Below are 13,625 nucleotides of genomic sequence, written 5' to 3'. Positions count from 1 at the left end.
ATAATTACAAAAGTGTTCAGGGGAACTTAAACTTTCTTCTTTCAATTTAAATCAATGCGGATCTGGCATTACTTTTTTTTTTTCATCATCAACCAGACATAATATACAGAAAACAAGCTAAAGATGAACAGTAAATAAATTGAAACTGGACATGTACAAAAACTTGAAATATTGCAAAAGTGAGGCACACACATACATGATAGCAGCTCTAAAGGAAACATTGCGGCATTAACTTTCCTTATTGTGTTATTTTCATTTAAAAATGCACACAAAAAAAATTACAAGGAAACTTTACTACAACCAGGGCATGACAGACATGCTTCTTGTGTGCATGGATTTGTAGCTCAATATAAGTGGAAAAGTGAGGCACACATAACATAACTCAATATCCATGAGTCAAACATTATGCATGATAGTATCTTCAAAGGAAACATTGCAGCATTTTACCTGTGTTACTTTGATTTAAGAATTCACCGAAAATTAAGAAAACTTTGCTGCACATCAGGGCAAGTCAGATATGCTTCTTGTGTGCATGGGTTTGTGGCACAATGTCGAAAAATCTTACTAGCATCATACACTGACGTGTTCTTGAAGTTCGTGGCTAATGCCCAGAACGAAGCCCTCACTTGGGATTGTAGCAGTACATGAATATGCCGCCACAAAATCAAAGAATGCTTCAAGCACCCAAGCATATTTGACGATGAAGACACTGTGGGCTTTAAAGAGTCTGTCAAATTCTTGCTTCCGGTCATCTCCAGCCTGGACTTAGTATGGTCTTGTCCAGGATGAGAAAAGACTGGATGTACGTCTAGTCACTCCCTTATCTGACTAAGCAGGGCTGGCTGAAGGTGGCATCTTTAACATCACTGAACTTCGCGCTTCTCGCTCGTGATGTATACGTTTCGCGCGGATCAACTTGGCGTTTCCCGTTTGCTAGGGCTTTCAGGTGGGAGAATCTCCAGATCAGAAGATGCTTTGGGCTGGGGTTGGAGTCTCTGCATCAGCAATGCCATGAACATTGGTTCCTACCTGAAAAGAGATTAAACATGTATAGCACTACTGACATTTCGAACTAAATTTCACTTGAATCGTTTGAGCAAATGACAAAGGCTACAATTATTATCAAATAAACTTTGCATCACATAGAGGGAAGTTAAGTTCTCAGTGAGAGGGCACTCTGGAGGGAAAAAATATTAAAATATAATTTTACATATTCATCTTAAATACAATGTACTCATAACATATTCATCACATAACTTTTAGTTTGTGATGTACAAGTAAATATTTCTGATATATTTCGGAACATATTATTTTAAAACATTTTGTCTCATCTGGTAAACCTTAAAGCCTTGAAAAAAGTTCCCAGAAATCAGATTACTTTTTGCCATCATCGGGATGGGGCCTACTTGATATTTACACATTCCAGACTCATAAGATATTTGATGTACATATTATTACAAATCAATAGAAGTCAGCATGCATTTTTAATCCGTAATTTAATGAATTTAAAAGAAAACTGTCAAAACACGGTAGATACCCCTACACAATACTCATTGCTGAATGTTCTAAAGTTTGTTTGAGAAGAATCGCGTCAAAAACACTGATATATCAGAGAAGAAAACTTTGTATTTCTCACGACAGCATGAGAAATTCAGATTTTTAAATTCCACCTGTTACTGAGTACATGCAGATTCTACACGAGTCTTGCTTTGTAAGATACGAAGCTCAAATATTCTTCTCTAAACATGAGCTGGTACTTAAAAGCCCAATGAAACATGCATATTGATAATTCTCAAAATTGGAAGCTCAATGATTTGATCATAAACTGATTTCAAGTCTATAAACATTAAGCATATACTGTACTTACAGGCACATAGTCATTCTGCACCAGGTACTGCTGGGCATCCCTCGGGAGCATGAGAGGTCCTCTCCCTTTCTTCTACATGGGGATGTTGGGTCTGTGAAGCATCGCTGCAAGTAGTGACATTCCACAAAATTCCTATAGAATGGAACACAATACAATTTTTTTTTTCAACTTAAGTATTTCACCCATTCTCTTTAACATATTAGATATGACGTATTGTATCAGCTCTGACAATCCCTAACATTCAGTTTTCGACTTATTATCAATATCAGTCTATGAAGAGCAAACTCGTACACATTCACTTTCCTGAAAGGTGTAATAGCAATGAAGCATAAACAAATGAGTAAGTTTTACTCTCACACTTTGGACAGAAATTGTTCCAGTAATTATAATCAATGCCACAAGATCTATGAGGATTGGCGGAAGGACTTACTGTCTCCATCCATGTCTTCACATCTTCTTACGATGTCTTGCAACTAAGGGTGGTTTCGCTTGGCAAGTGCAAGATTCTATTGACGTAAAATGGCCCCCATCTGTTCACCATCTCCTGCACTTTTCTCGGTACAACTGGGCAAAGTCCGCATTGATGTGAAAATAAACACAAAAACTGTGAAATACATTGTATCAGTGATCAGGAAGTGGAAAATGAAAAACAGAAACGCTTGACAAAAAAAAAAGGAAGAAAACAAATATGCTTCGGGGGTATAAACGGTCGCCATAGCCACATTTCTAGATTTTTATGTAATTAATTATTTCTTATTGGTCTCGAGGGTTGTATTTCATGCTGGAGGAAAAAATGAGACCAATATCTCTGATTTTTGTTTCAGATGTTATCGTTAAAATCAATTTTTAGAAATACCAGGGATGTCTTGCATATCTAAACACCAAGAAGGGATAGTCCTGACAGAGTACTCCTTGGAGTACAAATTATACAAATAACAGGTAATTTGCATTCCCTTTATCTTAAAAAATATTAAAAGTAAAAAATAAAAAAAGGCCTCATATATTGTAAAACTTCACTACATTCTCTCACTGATGTATGTGATGCTTAATGCATACATCTCAGCCAGAAGTGTAGATCTGTAGAATTTCTAAGTCTAGATCCTTCTGGGCAATTCCGCAGTTAGGTGGACATGACATGGATAAAAGAAATGTGCCTCTTTATCTTACTCTTTAATCTAGGTATCAACTAATGCGATGGATGTTCACCAATCATTAAGGTCTTTCAAATTCAGTAGATTTTATCTTTCGTATTGATTGATTTCGCGAGATCTGAAACCATCATTTAAAATGTACATGTGGGACTGGGGATGCTGAAATTCACTTAAATGCAAATTACAGTGGGTTCCTTTGAAAATTTTTCCTCAAAGTTTTGCTAAAGGGTAAAAGATAAATACATTTAAATACTCCAGAAGTCATGTGACATTTTGTCAATTACAAAAGGGTGAAATGACCTGCGGAATCACTCCGGACAAATGTAACGTTACTAACCGTAACGTTACTAACCACGCTTTTGGGGGTCTAGCTAAGAAATTATTGGTCGAACTGCTAAAATACATTGTGTGAAAATTTGTCATGATGCAATAATTGAAATTAATGCAACACTTTGTTTGAAGTAACTTGAATTTTTGCACACTTTTTGTTACAAGACATTGATTTTTTTGTCATGTCCTTTTTTCGTAACGTTACTAACCAGCCCTTTATGTTGCCATAGCAATGCTATTATTTCTTGGATTGTATTCATTCTTTTCTGTATCATAAACCTGGGAATGATGAACATGTTTTTGACATAATTTTGACTTGAAATGAATAAATGGTAATTTAGCAGTAAAAACAAATATCTAAATTTGTTCAAATGTAACGTTACTAATCGCGGAATTGCCCTTCTACTCAAACACAGATCACCACATTGATTATGCTACAAAGAGAAAGACTGGAGTAGAATACCTTTATCCAGGTGCGAAATCTTGTTCCATTGCACAAGTTAATCCCATATTGTTTCACACAACGCCTTCAACAATAACACTAACAGACTTACTAGTTCAAGAAAGAGTCTTGAATTCAGTGCAGAAATGGCAACCATAAGGCCTAGGTGTCCAGGCCTACTACTGAGTGGTAGCAATAATAGTAGAAGTATTTTCATGGAATGCAAATCAGTAGCACATTCACATTACATACACATGTACGCAGCCGAGTGCAAGTAGCATTGAAGTTGATTATTCCAGTAAAATGAGTGACATGATGCACGCTTGATAGTAAGAGTGTTGAGTGCACACCCCAAAGGTAATTGTTTATTGTGACATCAGACTCAGTAGACCTAGTCATGCAATGGAACAGAAACTGTTTATTAATTGTAGACCCCCTATTTTAATATGGGAGTCAATGGAAATTGGTGATGTCAGCCAATATGGCCCATGCGATAGAAGTTTTTACAGTTCAGAGCTTGACGCCACTGCACTGGCATTGCAACATTGGCGCCCTAAACCCTGGGGCGCTCATCACACAGGGGGCTTCGTGTTTGGGCTGGTCACCGTTCTATTGTAGCGCCCATAGGGTTTACGTACTATTGGTGGCCTAAACACAACGTTAAAAATAAAACCCATCTAACAGCATATGCCCTACATTTTATCACAGCATAGTGGGGCATGATAAGGCCTAGAACTGTGCCTTTCTACGTAGAAATTGATAAATTAAACCTTACAAGAGTGTAAGAAGGGGTGAACTGACACTAACTTGTTACTGTTACTCAGTGTTAGACGACAGTTAGGCCTACGCTACAGTAGCCTGTTATGCCCATGGCCATAGCTTTACCTTTCAGTCAAGACACCAACATCGTAAATCATTGGGTAGAATGGGCGCTTTATAAGAGTCCCTGTATTATTACACTTGTACTTGCAGTTTCACCGAAATAGAGCCCCCACAATACTAGTATAACGTTAGCCTACATGTAACTTGTTACAATGTTTGGATAGACACATTAGCCATGAACAGCTAACGTTAGCACTGGCGCTTCAGGGATGGACAGCGCTGTATACAGCGGCAAGGCTTAAACTCGCCAAAAATGTAGGGCGGTTAGTGCACATCTTAACATCTTTTATCTTTGGTTACTGAGTCCCAGAGTTATCAAACACATTCTTAAGCACTCATACAGTAATATGCTCACCTTTAAGCAACTTGGTCAAGCTTCCGTCAGATCATGCCCTCAAAAAACTCCGGCCTGCATGACTTCTGCCTTGGCCTTCAAGACCAACTCAACTGTTCGAGTCAATAGCGTTTGTTTGCAAATGGTCGATGATGGTAGGTACAATTTAGTACTATAGTACATGTACAATGTACATATTGTGCACTGAATGTGTGTGTATGACTACGCTATCTAGCATCGCATGAAGCAAAGTGACGGCCAGCGCCAATTCCGGTTTTAGGCGGTTCAAGATAGCGCATGACGTCATTTACAAGTCATCTGATTGGCTGAAAGTTTAAGTCCTTGTTAGATTTAGATTGCGAACAGCTTCGACACTCAACTTTTAATCGAAGCCACCTAAAATAAGTCTTAAAGACTTAAAATATTTTAAGTCGTAAAAAAGATTTAAAATTTAAGTCCTAGAAATTAAGAGAGTGGTGCTTGCGTGCGGGCGGATGCTGCTTTTATGGATACGGTCCATTATGTCTTACGTATCAACACTGGGAAGTCATTTCATCAGGAAGGAAGGTAGTATCGGTTCGGGTGTGTGTGTGTGTGTGTGTGTGTGTGTGTGTGTGCGTGCGTGTGTGTGTGCTTGCGTGTGTGTGTGTGTATGTTTGTGTGTGTGTGTGTGTGTGTGTATGGGTTGGTGAATGTGCGTGTGGGATGATTTAGGTTTTGGTTAATCGGGGGTTGGTGGGATGGGGATTTGATTTGAAGAAGGATAGTTAGTTATAAATGGTATGACAGATATTGGTATAGGATTTAACACTTATGATAGATGTAGATTTGTTTCAGCTAGGATGGGAAGGGTTGGTCGGTTTTTTTTTTTTTTTTTTGAATGATTTCATTCTAGATTTGCATAATGTATTTGTTTTTTTTTATGTTTATGCCCTTGTAAGTGAGAAGGAGTTACATGATCCAATATATTCAAGGGTTATAGGTTTGGTACATGTCAAAACTTTCTCGTGAAGAAATTGTTAGTAGGGTTGATTCATAATCGAGTTATCTATGTTGAAGTGAGATCATTTGGAGTATAAATTAACAAATGGATTTGTTTGTGTTTTAAATTGCATTTTTTGATCTTTTGCCGTATAAGGTCGGTGCAGTTGGGAGTTCAACCTGCGCGTACGCGCACTAAAGCGAATGCTCTAACTGCTCGGGAAAGGCGCGACTGGAAGCTGATGACGTAAACAAAATCAAAGCTTCCGTATTGGGAAATTGCATGCGTGTATGGGTGGAAAAGAGTTGCTGCATGGCTAGGCGGAGGTATGCTCTCTCCTAACTAGTAGCAGGGACCTCCCTGCTAGTAGGTATTAATAGCTGCTGTCTGAGGTTGATGTGTTTACTCGTAATTTGTCTTCTTGTTTGCCTTACGTTACTTTTCAGCTGGAGACCATTCCAAGGTTTTGAAGGGGACACAACATGATGTTCTAAAAGATATTGACCCAAAGTAAGCAACTAGGAAAGAAGTTGCGGCTCGAACTAAAACACAACGACAACAACACACACACGCACGAAAGACTGGTGCCTGCAGTCGACATATTACATGTGACACCACACTTAATTGCTCATGACTCTATTTGAACAAAACCATCAGACCCCCGAATATTGCACGTATTTGAACAAAGTTGTGACCATTTGACTGACCACTTGAATGAAAGTGTGTGTTCGATGGTAGTGGACACAGTGTACAGTTCCATGATATGGTTACCCACTGGTTCCTCAGGAGTTTAGCCCAAACTTTTTTTATTCATTTTGTTGTTGTTGTTGTTGTTGTTGTTGTTGTTGTTTTACGTCGGGACCTTTGGGTAAGATGCATACTCGGTTATCTTCACAAGGTTTTACAACAAGACACCCAGTGAAAAAAAAAAAAACACCAGAGATTCCCCTCTTGACTGAAGCTACATCAAGGATACCATGTTGTTTCAGCAACGAAGAGGAACAAAAAACAAAAACAAAAAACGTAAACATCGCATGATTAATGTCATTTCTGTCTTTATTTGAGCGCGAAAACATAATCTGAACATCTCGAGCACGAAGTTTCAATGTACCTACCACCAACTGGAAGCCACATTAAAAGTATGTAGGCCTACTCGAAAGGTTTTCTGTCCTTTTTCGTTACTTGAATAACATGATATCCTTGACAATTCTTGATGTAGCTTCAGTACAGTCGTGGAAGTCATAAATAGGAGTTGATTACTGCCAGATAATGACTCGGTGAAGGCTTATTATTCTCTTTAGTGACTAATTGTGCACTAATATCTCGGCAACCTTTCTGCCAAGTCGACTTCACCAAAGCACTTCAATTATTTTTCTTTTCATTCGTGGTGGATACAGCCTGGGAAAAGTAACAAGATTAGACGACTTAACTGAAACCCTTGGTTTCATCGAGAATATACTGCCTCTCCGCTATGCAGGTAATTTTAAAAAATGAAAGTGTGGAGAAATGTCAATGTCAGAGGGAGTAGAAACCATTACCGATCACACATAGACTACATTTTCGATTTCATATCTCAGCAGGGGTAATGAATCTCCCTGGTCTGAGTGACATATTGCCTGAAATTGAAATTAGCAGACTTAAAGTGAGACTAAAATCCAAAGTTTCAAAAAGATATAAGGGTTCCCGGTTATGTGTATGATTTTAAAAAGAAAGGGATCACCGCCGAGGTGGCTCAGTCGGTAGCGTATCTGCCTTTCAATGACTCGTGCTCGGGTGCGGGTTCGAATCCAAGTAAGTGAGTCTTATACTGAGCAATGTCTGTGTTATCATGCCGTCCCCTCTACGAGTATACCAGAGGCAAAAAAAAAATCCCTCTGGTAAGACATACAAACGTGAGGAGAGTCTCTACCCATATCCCTCTTCATTCATTCATTCATTCATTCATTCATTCATTCATTCATTCATTCATTTATTCATTCATTCATTCATTCATTCATTCATTCATGGCAAAGAAGGGTGCATAACCCGATGAACTAGCGCACTAACCCCATGGAAAACCAGCTATAGTGCAGCAGCTGAATATTATGTGCTATCAGCATTCTTGTTAGATGGAAAATGAAAACAAACAAACAAAATGAAGACGAAACCATTACTGATCACACCTAAACTGTCATATCGATGTCATGTCATATTACGCCACATCTCATTTTCTTGCTACATTTCACATCATGCCATAATTTCAATTTAAAATCATAGAGGCGTGCAGAATCATCTCCTTAAGAAGTGATTCGGAAATCTGAAGTTTTGACATCACTTCAAAATGCTTTGAAATTCAATCCGAATACGACACAGAATTCCAGTTAATACTAATGATAATAGTAGTAGACATTTTAGAGCGCCTTTTCCACTGGATACAAAGCGCTCATCCCTGGTCGCCATAGGAGATAAATATATACAAATTACCAGGCAGTGACAGTACAAGTTCAGTGCTGATGGAGTTAGAATACGAAAAAGACTTTGTAAGTTCTTCTTTAAAAATCATCACGACAAGATTACATACGATCCTCTGTATCCGGAAAACATAAGGTATGATGCTACATAGTAGCATATTCAAGCCAAGGGTCCAGGTAATATCAGACTGACCACGAGTGTAATGAGTAGGCCCTGCATTATAATGAATGAATTCATAACCACTTCATTTCTGCTGATGCTCTGTTCAATTTCCAACAGCTTCTTTTTTTTATTTGATACAGTTAAGTCACAGTAATAATTTAATTTCCTTGCACCATGTTTCCCCTGACTTTGTATGAAATAATCCTATTTAATTTCGTATGTTTCCTATGTTTTATGCAAATGTTACACTGTAGTTATACTTTGTTAGAAATTAATATGAAACGAAATGAAATGGAACTGTATTCATGTACAAGCGCAAGAGCGCCCACACAAAAGTAAAAGAAAACGATCATCCTATCTCAAGGTATGTCTTTACATTCTTTTTTTCTAAAAGACATACACCTTTACGATCTTCCAGATCTTTCCTCTATTAACCTGTGCACCACTGATACGACATACAATCACGTACGCGCACACACAGGCGCTCACACACGAAAACGATAAACCCAGGATCTGATGGTATTGCATGATGTGTTTGGTGGAATCACGTTTTGAAGTGGAGGAGAGGAACAAATCAGCATCGACAGACATATTTTCGCGTTTTTTAAAGCTTTAACTACTACTTGTCAGTGTATCCAAAACTCTATAATGGATACATCTCGAAATGTCCGAAATCCCGATACCCATGTGCATGAATGGCTCGATGTATCAGCGGCAGAGGCTGACCAATTCAAAGTGAGCTAAAATATCAGTTTTATCATTATTATCATCAAAATACGAACGCAGAAATCATTTTGTTCATAAACCAAGGATATTATGCCTGCCTGGAGCGTTGAAGTAATGGCGCTAAGAAAAAGTAAAGAGCGCGGGTGACAAAATGATCGTTAAAAAGTAACTTAAATAAGATGCAGCTGCCATGACAACCAGTGGAGACCCTGAAAGCTGATTAGCTGTTGCTGTATGGTAGCTGCTTTTATTCTTTTCAATAGAAACTTATTGCTAGAGTATAGGGCTTTTATGCAAGGGGCCCAGGAGTGTTTTCTACCGCTGATCCGCGCCCCTAAATTTCCCCCAAAGCGCCTTTCTCTCCCAGTGAAGATTTTTACCTGGCGTTCTCCACCGTTGAGCATCAAAGCGACTCTTTCGCTAGACACACGCCCTCTGTAGTGACGATTGACGACCAAATGCAGGCCAGGCTTTTCAATGTCAAGGGTCACAATTTCGCCTTTCTTCAAGAAGAAAAAATGGTAGTCTCAGTTCAAGACTGACTTCTATGTGTACTTTGCGGTGTTTGATATGAATTTCGACTGGCGGAGGACTTATTTCAAAAAGCATTTCAAGAATTTGTAGTTTGTCTAATGTGCTCCAAAATAATGAGCAAGGCTGGTCATTTAATGAGTATGTATTTTGACTTCCTGTATGTTTATCATGGAACACCCATATTTGCCGATTTACTTTTCGGGGGTGAACTTATTTCATATTCATGTTTTCATTTGGTGTGTATACTCTAACGCTGATGCAAACACGCATATGACATCAACAAGCAAATATCATCATTGTAAATCATCGTGCATCTCACCGAAGACAAAAAAATTAACGAAAAACGAGAAAACTCTTCATATTCTTGGCAGAGCACAACCAAAATAATTGGTATTAGATAGCGTGTCCTTGTGGAATGTATCATACAGTGATTCACAAGATAAAATGAAATGACATCTTCGATTACTCGCTGAAAAGTAATTATCTCTCACTATATTGTCCTAGCTGTTTTAGCACGTTATCTGAGAGCCTGAATATATCATATGAAAATCATTATATTAACGTATTAAGCATATGCTTTGCAGACAAAAAAAAAAGAAAAAAAAAAGGGGAAGAACAGAAAAACACGGCACTGCAAGCGCCTTGTCTTGAGACTAGAATTTCCTCAGGATGTACATCCGAAATGGCCTTGACTCCATAACGTGGCCCAAGTCTATTGTAATTGAGGTTATGTTTTTGTGCAATGGATAAACAGACCCTTTCCACCCTGGAAATATGTGCTGTTTACTTTGTAGAGTGAAGTAGACGAAAAATCAGAGAGAATAGGCCTCGGCTGCTGTTTTTTTTCCCCTATCTACTTCTTCACTTCGTCCGACTGCAAAACTATGTATGTGCCACAGCGACCGGGATGGAAAGGAAAATATGTTTTTCTCTTCAGTCACGCTAAACTGCAGCCACCGGTCATTACAACTGACCGTATGATGATTGTCCCTAAAGAACTTTGTCCATGCTCTCATCCAAGTTCAGATAAATATTAAAATAGGATGAATTTAATGCCGCTTGGAATGTTTATTGATAAAGAAAGAGAAAGAGAAGTATATATAATGATTATATATTGTAATAGAGAGAGATACGAATATAGAGACAGAAGACAAGACAGAGAGAAGATAAAGGGAGAGATGAATATAAATGATTATACATGATATTGTAATATATAATAGATGTATATATATACATATATGTATACACACACACACACACACACACATATATATATATATATTATATATATATATATATATATATATATATATATATATATATATTATATACATATAATATATATGGAGATAGAAGAGAAGACGGAGAGAGAAATAGAGAGCAAGAGAGGGGTAAAGGAGGAAGAGAAAGTGATGAATGCTGTGTTGTTTATTTACACTATTCTTCCGATACATCATTTCAGAAGAATTCAATGAAGCTATGGAGCTATGGATGCTACCCTGTATACTCCTTGGATTCTTGAATATTATGTATCGTGACTATGAGTATGATGATAGATAACATATCTGAGTTGCTCTGTTTAGCAATGGGACGTGGACTGAATAATAATAATCATACTATATCGTGGCTATAAGGACATCATGTGCGTGTTTGTTTGTTTGTGTGTGTATGTGCGTGTGTGCGTGTGTGTGTGTGTCTTCGTGTACGTGTGAGCGCGTGTTTCATTCGAAAACAATACATTTTTCTGTGTCAGTTCGTCGACATCGTATTTGGAGCTATAATCTAACCAGGTAATAAATCTTCCGATCACGGTCAATTATGTACTTTGAAGACATTGTCTTTGCTGTTGTTTCATCATTAGTGGTTGCAAATGCCTTGAAAATTAATATTCCTTTCAGTATATATATATATATATATATATATATATATATATATATATATATATATATATATAATTATCATGTTGAACTATTCGCAATAAATTAGAATATCATATTAAATCTGGGCTTGTTACTCAATTCTTGATCGTCCTTAAAGAGTTTGAGTTGTGAGTCATTTTACATGACACAGAATTATTGGTTTGTTGATTCTCATTATTGTTGATATTATTATAATTATTATTACTATTATTATCATTACTACTACTTCTTCTACAACTTCTAATTTGATAATGAACTGGTGTGAACAAGTACTAAACTTTCTGGTCTTTGGTTGGAGTCAAACAGTGTTAGTGGTTTCGGAAAAGGCTGTTTATTCTAATCCCTTAGTCCTGCACGTTTAAATTCAAGTTCGGCAGTAGTAATGATAATAACAATAATAGTAATTAGGTCCTATAGTGATAGTTACAATAACGATAAAGATAATTGCATTATCATTATTTGATTACCATCATTATCACTACTGCTATCTGTATTATCAGTTTACTATCACTATCATCAACATCATCATTTCCCTTATAACTCAGTATATATATCAGTCATATAAATCATATAAATCAGTCGACACTTTCGTTGTCATCATCATTAGAATACTGCGTGTTTGAACTCACAAAACTTAAATTTTGTTCTGTTTTTCTCAAGCAAGAACCATTTCTTGTTAATAAGCAAATTGAAAAGTATGAAATTTCACATCCAAAATACAATTGTAGTATTTTTTTGGACTATGTAAATGGGTCATAACATTACATCTTGGGTTTTGTATGGCCACAACACGTAATTTCAACCCTGTTCGTAATTTCTGTTTGCCTTTTTTTTTTTGAATAATTTCGTCGAACGAAGAAGTGGCTGACGACCATGAGAAGAGTCTCTTTTTTTTTTCAGGCTGAGCGGTTTTCCGCTGGACAAGTTGAAGGTATTTTTTCTATCAATACATTGATCAACCTATAATAATTTTATGAGTTCATCAATGTATTGATAGAAGACATTTTAATATGATTGAATTTCATGTTATACGTCACGCTCAGTGAACACTGACGGGAGAATGACGGTGTGTGGCTATAATGGGTCACTTAATACTGAGTGATCTTAACATCGATTATTAAAGAGACGCCGACACAGCGAAAGAGCAGCTCGCATTATCAATAATTTCATGTCATAATTCCACCTTTTATTATATAGAAAAGAAAGGACACAAGTCAAAGTAATTCATAGAAAAACTTAACACAAAAAGAAAAACACAACGGATGCGTTAAATTTCATTTCCCCCAACGAAAAAAAAAAAGACCACAGAGCGAGAGAACCTGCTCATTTGCACTCACTCTGTTATTCTGCATACAAATCATGAATACACCACAATCTCGTTGTCCGGACTCACGCATCCGGTAGTCACACGACAACATGTTATCATCGGTATAATTATATACATCTCATTTTCTCGATATCGCATACACTCGAATAATGTTACTAAGATTTACGGGGCACATCACGTTTGCTTATCCTGCAAAATCTACACAACTGTATTTACCTAAGACAAAAAAAAACATCAATTACAATCATCACATCTGGACAACGTCAAATGACAATCTTTGCCAGAAACCGCCACGATGTAGTGATTCTTTATCTACGTTTTATCATCGAGAACTTTCTTAACAACCAAGCGAATGTTTACGGATTGACTCGAACTTGATTTTCTTGGGAGGGGTTGTTTTCGAATCTTTCTACGGCGGTGGCATTTGGAAACTGAACAACCATCTTATCTAGCCCAGAGAGCCTCGGACACGCATTTCTTGACACTATCATTCGGAATCTTATTAGATTGTGTGTGTA

This window comes from Diadema antillarum, unplaced genomic scaffold, assembly GCF_040938485.1.
Source record: "Diadema antillarum isolate AM-2024a unplaced genomic scaffold, OU_Dant_1.0 seq00000119_RagTag, whole genome shotgun sequence".
NCBI classification, from domain to species: Eukaryota; Metazoa; Echinodermata; class Echinoidea; order Diadematoida; family Diadematidae; genus Diadema; species Diadema antillarum.
This window is presented reverse-complemented; position numbering follows the sequence as displayed.